Source organism: Opisthocomus hoazin, chromosome 6 (genome assembly GCF_030867145.1).
Source record: "Opisthocomus hoazin isolate bOpiHoa1 chromosome 6, bOpiHoa1.hap1, whole genome shotgun sequence".
NCBI lineage: Eukaryota > Metazoa > Chordata > Aves > Opisthocomiformes > Opisthocomidae > Opisthocomus > Opisthocomus hoazin.
Window position 1 is genome coordinate 42775648 of NC_134419.1, and position 13723 is coordinate 42789370.

The following is a 13723-nucleotide window of genomic DNA, read 5'->3' on the forward strand; positions in this document are numbered from 1 at the left end:
TCGGTTCTCGCTCCTCACATGCCAAACAACAGAGTCTTCACGAAGAGATGTAAAATATTCAATGCCTTGATGTTCAATGATTCAGTTCGTCGGGAATGGGAACGCAGCCTGGCATTGTGCACAGATCTCCAGCACAGTCAGACCTCAGCGCTCTACCCTTCTCACAAAAGGGAGCTCTAACAGGAGTGAACAGAATGAGGTTGAATGGAAGCGGGGAGACAATACCTGTGTAACAGAGGATGCGTGTGTGATGCAATCTTTTAATGAGGATGAGGTGCATTTTCGATGACAGATCAATCTCCAGATGTAAAATCACTTATGGTTTCGCCAATCATACACTACTCTTGGATAACCTATGTCACAATACATCTTGCTTGAACAAGTGCAGCTTCCTAATAACTCATCTATCAGAATTAACCATCATCTTTTACTGTTTCACGATAGTTACTGCACTTGATAATCGGTGCATAAGGTTTACCTGTGCTATCAAAGGAAATTATCTTATGCCTGCTTTCTCAAATTCACACTAATGCTGAATTGTTCTAATATAAAGAAGGAAAAATGCACTTTTTTCCATCTTCTTGTGAACTGAAAAATGAACTAAAAGATAACATAACTGATGCCTAGGAAGCTGTTACTTTAAAGCTAAAAGGAAAGAGATTAGTAGTAGTAGCAGCTATATTAAAAGAGCTTAATAAACATTAGCAGTGCACAAGCAGAGGCTGGAAAAAAAATTATTTGCAACAAGCTACGTAGGAAGAACACAACCTGGATATCTGTCACCTGCCCTAGACTTATCAGGGAAAAAATTAAGCAATACCCTTCTACTACAACCCTCTTCTGACGCTGGTTTTATTACAGACTTCATTCTAGCCTGTCATGTCTGTCTGCCCAAGTCTGCTACTGAATTTCATTTTGCCTTGGTCAGGACCGAAGGGCTGGGCCCTGAAAAGACAGATGTGCTGTCTTTCTAAATGACCTGGCATCACCTCACAAATCAAGGGAATCAAAACAAAAGAAAGCACTGCAAAAGAAACCCCTCCCCTCCCCAGAAAAAGCTAACCCCAAAATAAATACCCCAAGGACTGGTGTAAAAGGTAATATTCAGATCAGAGCAACGACTATCTAATACTGATTCCTTCCACTAACTTAAGTTTCTTTTCTCCTTGGGCAGCATGCCCAAAGGCAAAGCCATTTCCTTATCATTTGACTTTTCCTTTTTTCCATGTCAGAGTCCCGTAGTGGAAATGCTTATTGATGATTAGTCAAGTACCACTCTTTGTTTGGCTGAGAGATAAATAAGCCCACAGAAAATTTTCAAAAATATACAAATTGAATTTTTTTCTTCTGTGAGAGTTTGTTTGGATTAAACAAGATCACTTCAGTATTTAGCGATTTGTAATATGAACTGACTATGCACAGAAATATACTACTGTATCTTTCTACTTCTAATTATAACAAAGTGCAAGTATTTGTGTGCTTCGGAACACCTCCTGCAAACCACTCTTTTGGAAATGGCCTAGTCTTGTTTTAAACTTGTCTATCAAAGTTATTTGCATGCTATTTCACACGGACAATAGCTTGCTTTCAAGATATACACTGTGCTCTCTTGTTCTGTGTAGGATGTAAATATTCAGTTCCAATCTGATGAATCCACCACTTAAAAAATCAAAGGAACAAGAACCACACAAAATGTTCCTTCCAGAAACCAGCTATAACTGATGTGTTTTGCTCTCTTGGTAGTAAAAATTCTAAATCTTGCTAAACTTAGTCTGCTACCATAGGGTTACAGAATGTTTATCAAGAGATTCAGTATCACACCATAAGTAAAGTGTATTATTATACTATTTTAACAGTTTAAGGAAGATACATAGCCTTCGGGACCATGTGCAAAATCTTACATTAACACAAGCCAGCTGTAGATCATATTATAGCCAGAAATATTTCTGTGAACAACAGAAAACACTATTAAAAAAGAGCCCTTTTCCAAGTTTTCATCTAGCTAATAAGACTCCTGTCTGATCCTTCCAAATACTGAAAGTCAGTACAAGAAGGACCTTTCGTGCTATATGGTCCAACATTTGAGTTCTCCAGTGCTGCCAGGTGACGTTAACCCACCGCCCGATTAAAAAACAAAGTCTTACTAGCAGCTATCCAGCATAACCATTTCTAGAACAGTCATTTCTAGAACTAGATTTCTAGCAGTCTACAGTTATTTTTGGTACTGTGTCTACAATAAATAAGCACCCACATTTGATATGTGCTTGTCATATTCAGACTCTGTTAACTGTCACTAATTGCCTGGAAAGTCCAAGGTGAATGTGGCTCACTAGCTAATACCTATTGGCAAAGCCTTCTGAGGGATCTCAATTTGTTGCTAAAGCAATGCCTTGCCTAAGCAAGGAAGCCATTTATTCTCATTGCAGCCATGAAAAGTGATCTATCTTAATCATATCGCATCCAAACAACACTTTGTTTTTCACAGAAATCTGTGTGCAGAGTTTACAGGGCATCTGCCATTTGGAAACGCAGCTCCATAAGCATGGGGAAAGGGACTCCATGCAGCCGAAATATTTGCATGGTATATAACAGACACCATATGGCTTGGTTCCCAAAGTGTTGAAATTAAATCAAACTCACAAGTGGCTTCTTATTACTAAGATATAAAACATATTTAATTATTATCCTTTAGACACTTATCAGTTTCCTGCATGTTTAAAGGAATAGATCTAGCAAAAGTTTTAGTAAAGCCATAAAATATCATTTCAGTTTCATGGTTCCTGTGTCTGCATTAATTTAAAAGGCACTCTTAAATTTGCTCGCTCTTATGAAAGACAACCATATTTGAATAATAGGCTGTGATACACGACAGCTCAATTCTGATGTTCCATGTTTGACCTAGTGCTTTTGTTAATAAGTATGTGCCCCCATTTTTAGTATTTTTGATGTCTTTATGCTACAGGATTACAGGATTTGTATTAAAATAGAGTCTTCTTATATTATGCAGACTTTCTTTACCAGCTTTCATGAAAAAGGCAAACAAGTTCAAGAATTGGACACAGGATTTTATAGAATCGGAACTCCATCCAGCCTCTGAATTCTAATAAAATTCAAGAGCTTGTTTGCACATCCCTAAGTATAACATTTAACGTAGTGTTGTAACAACCTGGTGCTCACTTGTCTCATAGGCACAGAATCTAACAGTTTTGCAGTCCACAAAGACTCAGTGCTAGAAAAATGTCAGGCAAGTCTAACAGGGCTTCAGATGCTCCAGCTTATGCGGGAGTTTAATCTAAAGTTACACTGATGTTTTATCATGTTTGCTTATTCTTGAGTAAAGAGGATTCATTATTTCAATGACATAACCTCCAGACAACATTTCATGAACTGATTTAAGATGTGCTGGTAATTTTAACAGCCTTAATGGGAAGCCTGAACATCTGTAACAACATATTACTTGACTTCTATCCTCATTTCATTTTTTAAGCAGAATAAAGGGAATGTCTTTCAGAAACAGTGGACAAGTTCATAACTTTTTTCTTTGTTATTTAGTTACCATTTTTTAAATAAATCTGTCTCCTTCCCTGCCTCTGCCAGGTCACAACCAGAACAGTTTACAGACACGGTTTTTTAGACCCCAAGAAGAGCTGGAATTTGAAATAATGTCTATGTTACTGAACATTACATGAATTGGAATACCTGGTAAACTCATTCTGCCTAGCACGTAAATGCTTCAGAGCAAATAAACCATATGAAAGGTAAAGCACAAACCACCCAGAAACATTAATTGACTAGCTATCTTGATTAACTTATTAATCACCACATCTGGAGAAACCCACATCTGTAAGCACTTACAGAGCATTAGTAATGTCATAGCCACATCGAAAACAGACTGCAAAACCATGCACAAGCCAATCTGTAGTGCCTTATGCATCCAACTACGAGGCTACCTAGGGAGGTCTTGGTTCAACCCAGGCTTTTGGGAGTGGTAGCGGTATTTTACAGGCAAGCTGAGTGCCCTTTGCAATCTACAGTACGTAGATTTTCCTTGTTCAACAGAACTCAATAAGTTAAGGTGCAGCAGCGAGGGGTTGTTGGGTAGAAAGAGGCTCCCTTTACGGTTATTAACAAGTGGAACAGGTTCCGAGATTCCTTCAGTGGACTTGGCACCAACCAATGCATTAGTAGTTGCATTCTTGAATTGATATGAACATTTTGGGTAACTTGATCTAGCTGCATTCTTTACTTCTAAATAATAAGAAAAAATTTAAATTAATGTCTTTGTAATAAAATTCTTTCAAACCACAGGCATGAATCAATTTTGATATCATGTGGAATTACAGACTTTAAAGCTTAAAGTATCAGTTTCTACAGCTGAAATAAAGGTTTATACCTGCAGCTTTTTTTTTTTCTAAAAATGGCTTTTTATAAAAGAATACTTATAAAAGGATTATTCCACAATATTATCATCTTTAAGCAATAATCCCATCCTAGGGTAAGTGTGTCTGAGGCAACACTCATTTCCCACATGTTGATAAAGGCTTTAAGATTTACTAGCTGCGGAAGATGTTTATTCCTTTGAATCTACTGAAAATGACAAGGGAGGTAGGGCACTCTGCTGCTATTAAAATAAATAAGGAATAATAGAAAAACTCAAAAATTGTGCAAGCATACTTATGGAATTAAGCTGATGTTTAGGAACCTACACAAAAGTTGCTGGGTATTCAGAAGTGCCGAATACCGTAAATTTCAGGAGGTCATACACAGCACCTCTGAAAAGAAAGCTAATAAATCGATTTTCTAAATATGGATTTAGCTTGAAACTGTGATTCTTAGTCTTCCATTTCTAATATACCAAAGCTAATCAAACAAGAATATATTAATTAAATACCTATACTAACACCTCTAACAAATGCCATCCTCTGTAAAAGACAATAATAAAATGTTTTTCTGGTATAAATATGCCGTAATGATCTTCTCCTAATGCTTGTTTCATTCTGAATGAGTACATCATAGAGAAGAAGGTATATTACTGAGCTACTAAGATCTGATATTCTGCTATGTATTATGAGGTGAGAGGGTTAGGTAGGGAGCAGTTTACAGACTGATAATCTTGCAGCGCTATTTCCATGCTTCAATTGCCTTTAGGTTTCCATAGAGAACTTTGGGTAGACAGTAGCTCAAGATTATTTGAGGAGGTTGGCATGTTTTTTGGCATCTTTGTCTAGTTTACCATCAGCTAGAAACACTATCTGGTAACAGGAGAGAAACATCAATAATATCCACATGCTTGCCATTTGTGTTCAAGCACAAAATCTGTCTCTCTCACAAAAAAGGTGATTATATGTGAATTAAGAGAGTCATCTGAAAGTACTTCTTAACAAGGCTCAACCATTTGGTGACAAAGTATCTGTTCCCACTCAACGATCACTGAATCAATAGCTTGCTACTACTTTGACCACGGTGGATAGAAAAATCAGTGAGAACAGAACTAGGGTCTAACTTGCAATGTTATTCTGCTCTTTGCCAACAGTAGTAACATTTCAAGTATAATGATAATACTGCATACTCGCGAGAGTTCAGATGAATTTTAAATCATTGGAGGATAGCATATATCTTTGATTAGCAAAACTTTCACAAAAAACGTTGTGATTCATATTGGATACACTACTTGAAAATTATCAATCTTACCTTGGAGTTACTGGGTTTTGTCAAATCTTGTACGTCTATCTTTGACATTCCTCCAGTGAAACAATCTTTAGATGATACAATATATCTGCAGAGACCTATCTGTCTACACAAGCCACTGGTCAAGCACTTTAAAATGTGTTAATTTGGTTCTATTTTTAAACTACAGAGATAATGTTTATAAATCCACATGGCGGCATCAGAGTATCTTCACACACCATGAAAAAAGACCAAAATCTATTAATAATGCTTATCCACCCTCCAATTGATTTGTTTAAGAAACATCATGATCTTTTTACAGTCTTTTCTGGAGTTCAATAAGTGATAGTTTCAGATATCAGACCTGACTATTAAGCACTAAACTTCCATAACAGTGTATGTCTTATAGCATATTCCATGCAGACATCAGCAAGCTTTCCCAAGGTTTTGTGCTTGCAGTGGCACAGCATGAGCCAGAACTAAACGACCTTGTCTTTCGGTACAGCTTAATAGCTCGAGCTTGGCATCATGTTTAATAGCATCACATGGTCTTGTTCAGCATGAAGGCAGACTGAGCTGCTTAAAACATAGCCTACTATCCCCTTGTTTCCAACAGTGTGGACAGGTACTACCACTGAAAAGCAAAACATTAAGCAACGGGGATAACACAGTTGCCATTTTTTTTGTCAAATTATTCCAGATTTAAAAGTTCCAACTACCAGTTTCATCCCATGACCTCTAACCTCCTGCCTCTGACAAGAGCTCAGCTATTTCACATGAAAATGGAAGAAGCCCCGCAGTGGATGACTGTGAAATACCTTGTTCATAGGGCAAGTTCCCTTCTGACTTCAACAGATTATGGCTCGTGTCTTTTTACTCCATCTTGAAAAGCAAATATTACACTACAATATCTGAATAACCTATTTTTGGTAGCTATAATTATCTCTTTCTCCATTCCTCTAATACAACTATATATTTTTTTACCCTAGAAAAGTAAAACAGGTTATTATTAGTCTAAATAACCTGCCAAGTTGTACATGTACACTGTCCCACAAACACAAGCACATCAGGATACCTGTGGAACTACATGTGCAAGCAGAGGTGCAATCTGGAACACAAGCTACTACTGTACTTTCAGATTAAGCAGTGTTGTACAACTAGGTGAGAAACATAGGCCAACACTGTCACTTCTGCAGATACATACTATAATGTGCAGAACTTCAAAAGCTTGTGGTTTTTATAGCAACCTGTTGTTCAGCAAAAGCAGTTTCTTATTAATAATTTCATAAAAATCTGATTGGGTGCTTGCACCACTACATGGTCTGGTTCCCATAGAAAACATCTTTGAGAAACAAAGATTGCTGTTAATTATGTGGAACTAAATACATCCTTACTCAATGCCACTGTCTCACTAAGTTTGGCACCCAAACTGTCTGGATTGGGGTAATGCGTTATACCACAGCGCGATGTTAAACCACAACCCCCGAATCCACAATGGTTCTCTTCCAAGTATGCGACGAGTTTAGCACCAGCAAGCCCACTAAAAGAGAACTGTTTTCTAATCATAGTTAGATTAGCTTCTCTTTATCTAATCCAACATGTGCCTTCGTTTCCCATGCAAATGGTCACAGGATGAGTGTGCTGCCTGCATTCCTTACTCTGCCAAAGTTCATTAGAACTATTCTGGAGACTTGTCATATATCCATAAGGAATTATTATCGTTAACTAAGAATAGGGATACTTGCTGGTCATTTTGAGAGTAAATTTTGAATAGCTTTATGAGAATGGCAAACAATAAGGAAGTGGATAAGAGTAGAGTAAGAAATTCCATGTTTTCTGTAGTATTGCCTAATTGCACCCTGCGTGAACATTACCTGCTTTTTAGTTAATGCTGTACAGAACTTGCCCAAGAAACGTGCCAATATTAGACAAATAAACAATAATGTCTATAACATGTGAGATATTAATGCGATTTATGTAAAGGTATTTCAAAGCTGCATACATTCCTATTCGTTCCCCCCACCCTCCTGAACTCCCTTTCAAGCTCAATGAATATACACTTGCCTACAGACTGCATTAGGGAATTGTGCCTGTTTCTATTTCTATACATTTTATTTATTATAATGAAGAAAATTTGAAATGCAATCTGCAACTCCCCGAACATTTTTAAAACAACCAATGTAGTTAATATAATGCCTATGGCAATCTCTATTTATTCTTTGCGAGCATACACTTAGCACAACTTACAACTGGGCTGAGATTTAATTTAAATGTAACAAGGCAGAATACCAGTACAGTGCTTTCAACAAAATGGCTGAAACTGGCTTCAGCATGATTTGCCTGGAAGGGAGGATGAAAATGTGTTTTAAAGGAGAAAAAATATCCTGACCAAGACCAGACATTCTAAACCACCACCGATACCCACTGCTCCTTTCCTCCCCCAGCTCTATCAGCTGCTAGGCTTTCAGCACCGTTTCTCACCAGACACTAGCGCAGTGTTTTCCTTCCTATTCAGCCATCAGCCAGAGCTGTCACTCGCAGATACTTCATTTTTGCTTCAGTCTAATTCATACTGCACCCCCTTAATCTCTGTAGTGAGTAATGCCGTGTCACTGCGCAGATATGCCAGATCGAGCTCTAGAAGTGTAAAGAATGTTTTTAACAGTTCATCTACCTTGGTTTAAAAATATATTTTCTTTCTCCCCCAAACTTAACTGTTCTCTTTGTCCCAAGCATCTTCCCAGCTGAACTCCAAAGGAGCAATCACCACTCTGCAATCGGGCACGTCTTCCACAAAGCTCAGCTTTCACGTGATGGGTGAAGACAAGCCGCAGCTCTGTATTACTAAATGCAGATAATCAATATGTTGATCGAGCTTTTGGCTACCGCCGATCTTTTGATGGGAGTGACAGCATGACTTCCCTCTTTCAATGACAAGCCTGTTTAGACTTTGCTACCTACCACTTTGTGAATCAGGCAACCGAAAATACCCACAGCAATTCCTCCAGACTGTCAGCTATCGCTGCGATTCCACCCAGCACCCCCTGTACGAGACAACAGATTAACCATTAGGCTAGATATGTTGAAAATATACAGCTTCAACCTTTCCCCAGCTAGCTCAGAGCGATGTATAGATGATTATTTCAACCGTCAGCTGCCGCACAGACTTAAACCCCTGCACAATAACTCCTGGATTCATCTGCCCCTTGTCAAACTCGCACAGCTTTAGTTTGAGCATACATAGTGTGGCAGTTTCACTGCGGATCTAGAATAATCCAGACGGCTGCTGTCTCTTTGTTAACAGGAAGCCAAACTGATGAGTTTGTAATGCATTTCTTATCAAAGATAGTTTCAGAAAAGAAAATGTGCCCCATCAGTTGGGGTTGGAACTCAGCATAGTGTTGAAATACAGTTTAATCAGAACATTGTTATGTGTTGGAAAAAAAAAATATTATTTATCCCCTTAAAAAATCACTTTATGCCAATGAACTACTTATTTTACAAATCTATAATTACTACTTGATTTTTTTTGGTGCTAACAGATGTAATGAAATCATTGACTAGAAACGACAATGCAACGGTGCTTGATGAGATACAAGAATGTTAATTTTAGAAACCGCAGAGCTGTGTTTGCTTGGTGTCTGAAATGGCATTTCAAATTAAACACGATTGCTGTTTTGGTTTCTATGTGCATTACAAACTCAGGGAAATGCATTCAATTGCGTCTTTTTTTTATACAAAGAGAAACAGATATGCTGCCTATCTCTACATACTTATACCATTAGAAAAGCAGGTGAGGCTCACTGGCTTTTAGTTGCAGTGCGTGCCAGCTGAAGCAGATAAAAACCATCAGGATCCCAGAATGTCAAGAACACATCACAGTGCTCACATGAGATATTCTCTTTGAAACAGTACAGCCCAAGAAACATCTTTTTTCTTTTTCTTTTTATCTTTTTGTCCCAGGCTTGCACCTTTTGGCTAACGGAACACAAAATTGAATGACAAATGTATTATTCTCAGGTTTCTTTTCTGTTGTCATCCAATGCTTAAATTTTATATTAATAATACACAGTCTTTCAGTCTTAATTCTCCTCACACATAGGATTGAAACTCCGCTACAGATATATTCCTCACCTTTGCTTTTCCCTGAATGGTGTAAAAAGACAGTTAATAGAACATGTGGAACATTCCCAGGCTGGATCCTGTTACAGATTCTAGACGGCTGCTTTGATATTCTGCGAAACCACAACAATCTTTAAGTTCCCAAACTTTTAGGGTTACAGGTGTATATGGCATGAAAGACAGACTGCACAAGTGTTTGGAAACCCAGCAAACTTTTAACTTGAATCTCTCGGTGAAAAAAAGTCCAGGGTATGGTTTCAAACTGCTTTATTTTTGGGGGTAGAGGAACCCCCTAAGGTTACTGTAGAACTTTGATTTTATTTTTTTTTTTGCTCCTCGAGTTGAAATGAAGAGCATAATTATTACAAATGCTTTCCAGAGATACTGGTTGCTATCACTTCTCTATTACTACGACTTCAGCAAGCAAAGGAGTGGTTTAAGGCTGTTCAAATTGTGGTTGATCTACAGTGCACCCAAGTCAAAGAAAACACACTGACTTCAGTGGACTTTAGATCAGGAGCTGTTCATATCTCACACTGCAGGGTGCAAGCTGGTAAAATGAGGCAGCGAGAAAGCCTTTCCCATGTAGACAGCACTTCATAACTGGCTTGGGCAATGTAGAGAAGAAAGGCTTCAGATTTCAGGGACCTGGTTCCTTGTTCCTATACAGAAGTCTATACGCAATGTGATGCTATTTGTACATAACAGCCATCTTCCCTTTCCCCTGAGAAATGTGCACAGCAGAAAAAAGCTACTTTATTTAATTCCTATTCAAATCCTAATTTATATTTAGACTAAGGTCCATTGAAACCTGAACATATTTTCTGATTCAGATTTTAGTAGTCCCTCATCCATTTTTCTTGATTTTTAATTTCGATTCTTCATTACCTTCTCAGTTTATGATTTGCTCTGTAATTGTTTATTCAAGTCATTATATTCTTATTGGAAAATTGTCAAATGAAAAGTTAAAAAAAAAAAGCATCAGTGGGCTTTTTTTCCCCTGTCCATTTAATTGTCCAATTGAATTCTCCATATGTTGCACCCATACAGAATACAATTTGGATAAAGTAATGTTTATTTTGGGAAAGAGCACAGAAAGAGATATGTGTCTAAATTGTAGAACTTAAAAGAGAACACGGTCTCTGTTCACGGGGATCTGTTCTCCAGACAAACATCAAAGGGAAGGGAATTGACTTTGTCTTTTGAGAGTGCACTTTGGAGAATCAGGAAACTCAAAGCCTCTCATCGGGTACGGCGAGTGTAAATATTCTCCAAGTTCAATTTGAAATTCTATTATTTCATTATGACAAGCTGTTCTGCTATCTGAACGCTGAGGAGGAGCAACAGCAAAATGTTACCCCCGTGTGTCAGAAAAGAGCTGTTCAGACCCTGTGTGTCCTACCGCGTCGCAAGCAGCGACGAACTCCAATTTTAGAGTTCCAGCTGCTGCATCTGGCAGAAGCAAAGTACAGAAGGATTGCTCAAAGCCACATGTTAACTTTTTAATAGACTACCTGATGACTCCATGGCTACAAACAGGGGACTGGGAATCTCTTGACTGGAAGTTTAGTTCTACCACTGATCTGTTACACAGCCTTGGGTTGCTCACTTGCAGCCAATTCCCTTTTAATGGAGTTCCTTATTTACAGCTTTTGCTAAGACTCAAGTGACTAAATTATCTCAAATTGTGGCTGATACTCACTAATTTACTTAGATCTACCAGGTATGAGATGGTGAGGTTGCTATCGCTGTTGGGAAAGTACATTGGGAATACATTCCATAAAAGCATACCATCTGCATATGTGATAAGGGCAAACTGTTATTACAGTGTTTTGATTTTTTTTTTAATCAGACAAGATATTGTATGTCTGTAACATAAAACAACTGTGACATCTTTTCTATTTCTATGTGGTTTCTTTCTTTCCTTAAAAAAAAATACAGTGCTGATTAAAGGACAACAAATTCCTTATGAGTGGTCCTCTGACAGTCCCCCAAGGCTCGACATGTCAAGCCAAAAGGCACGTCTTTGGGGGATTCTTCATCACACAGCAAACTGTAGTATTTCCACACCTGTAGATCTACACTCGGCGCACTGTCATAGACTGTCCTTCTCTCAATACGTAGCAATCCAAAGCGTATTGTCCTTCGTCCTACTGCCTCAGAGAGGATTTTGACATCTGCAATGGTCATGGAGGGAGAAGTTACAGCACCAGCAAGGGTAGACTGTAGCTACCTAGTTCTGCCAAACTGTAGGAGGAATCTATCCTGTTTTTACAAAGTAAAAGAAGTTTCCCCTTGGTGACTGAATATATTCACACTTTGATCAGTTACTGCCAAAACCAGGGAAGTCCTCTATGTGGATAAAACATAAGCTCTTCTTAAAATAAAAATTAAAATATAAATTTGAAAGGCCACTCACCATTGTATCTGCGAACAGTTTGCTGCTTACACTCCCCCAGCTCCATTAAATTCAGTGGGAAAATATACAATGCCTAGAGGCAACTAAGGGAAAAAGCACAGGAGTCCTTGGTGATTGCCCTGCTCCTTGGGATTAGAAATCTTGTATTTACTGCATAGATTGTATTCCTCAGCAAGAGAGAATATTTCAGTCCATAGGAAAGGGACAGCTATATGCCGACTTCTTTGGAGCAGGACTCCACAAATTTCAGCTTGGTCTTGCTGCAGTGGTTTCCTTCCCAAGAACATTGCGAAGTGCAGATTCCACTCTGCAGAAATCTAACCAGAATTATTACTTTGTTTTCCAGGTCAACGTGCCTATTTATCTCAACATCTTAAAAATACACATTTCCAGTGTCATTCCAACCTGCACATCCTGAGATTTTAAACTGAAATAACCTTTTCTCTACCCTGCTCATGACAAGTTTAAAAATAAATTTGTTATGAAGGTGTTTTCAATTAAACGTGTTTCCTGACGAAGATGCACTAGGTCCCCCAATGCCCGTTTCCCTGCCAGTACAGAATTGTTGAGTAGAGAAGAGATTTTCATAAACTTCATCTAGATCTATGGGGCTGTATTCTTATCTTCTAAGCTTTTTTATTTTTTTTAATTCTTCCTCTGCTTCCCAGTGAGTTGTGTTACTTCCAGAACACACAATTGAGGGAACGTTGCTCAGTTTGGGTTTTTTTACTAGGTGGTTAATATGCCACCAATAAATTGGATTTTTTTTTTTTTACTTTTTAAACTTTTCTACCATTTAATTCCTTTTCCCGTTTGGCTGTTGTTTACCCTTGTTCAAAATGGTGTGGAAGAGTCTCTGCCTCTGAACAAGAAGCACTGAAATCCTGACATTTAACTCTGGCTTTCTTATTGTCAGTCTCATCCAGTTTTCATCCACATCAGTGGAAAAACTTCCATTTATTAAATGTTAACAGGATCAGGCTCAGTGATCCCCAATACTCTTCAGGTTCAGCTGTAATACTCCTCCGGGATGGAGGTCTTCACACGAGTGTTACTTGTGAGGTCATAATATCATTTTCGTATGTAAACTAAGTATAAAATGCTATGCGTGTTTACATACACGCTGGTTTTATATTCAAGTGCTCACACTGTATATACCTATTCGGAAACACTTCTATACAACTGAAACGAGTTATCTGAAATACTGGAATTTTTATTTTTTTTTTTAATAAAATTTTTTCCTCACCAAAGCTGTACATAGGAAAGTTCCTGGAGGCTTTCCAGTTGCTGCTCATTTCTAAGCCAGCACCACCACCTGCTGGATATGCACAGTTCCGAACTCCAGAGCTGGTTTTCTATCTCCAAATCTATGCGTAAGTACAGAACAGTACTTCTCAGCTGCTCCTATATGTAGAAACGTTATTGCCGGAAGACAGATTTTTAGCACGCTGGTTGCAGTTTAACAATGCTCCATTACCTGAAGTATGGCTTTCACAAAAGCAGGGAATGCTATTT

The 13723-nt window shown here is 38.1% G+C and overlaps 1 protein-coding gene across 21 annotated transcripts in view; it reads right to left on the reverse strand.

The window, feature by feature from the left end:
- The window catches only part of KCNMA1 (potassium calcium-activated channel subfamily M alpha 1), a 510287-nt gene that overhangs the window by 74661 nt on the left and 421903 nt on the right, over positions 1-13723 (reverse strand). The gene's annotated exons all lie outside the window — the stretch shown is intronic.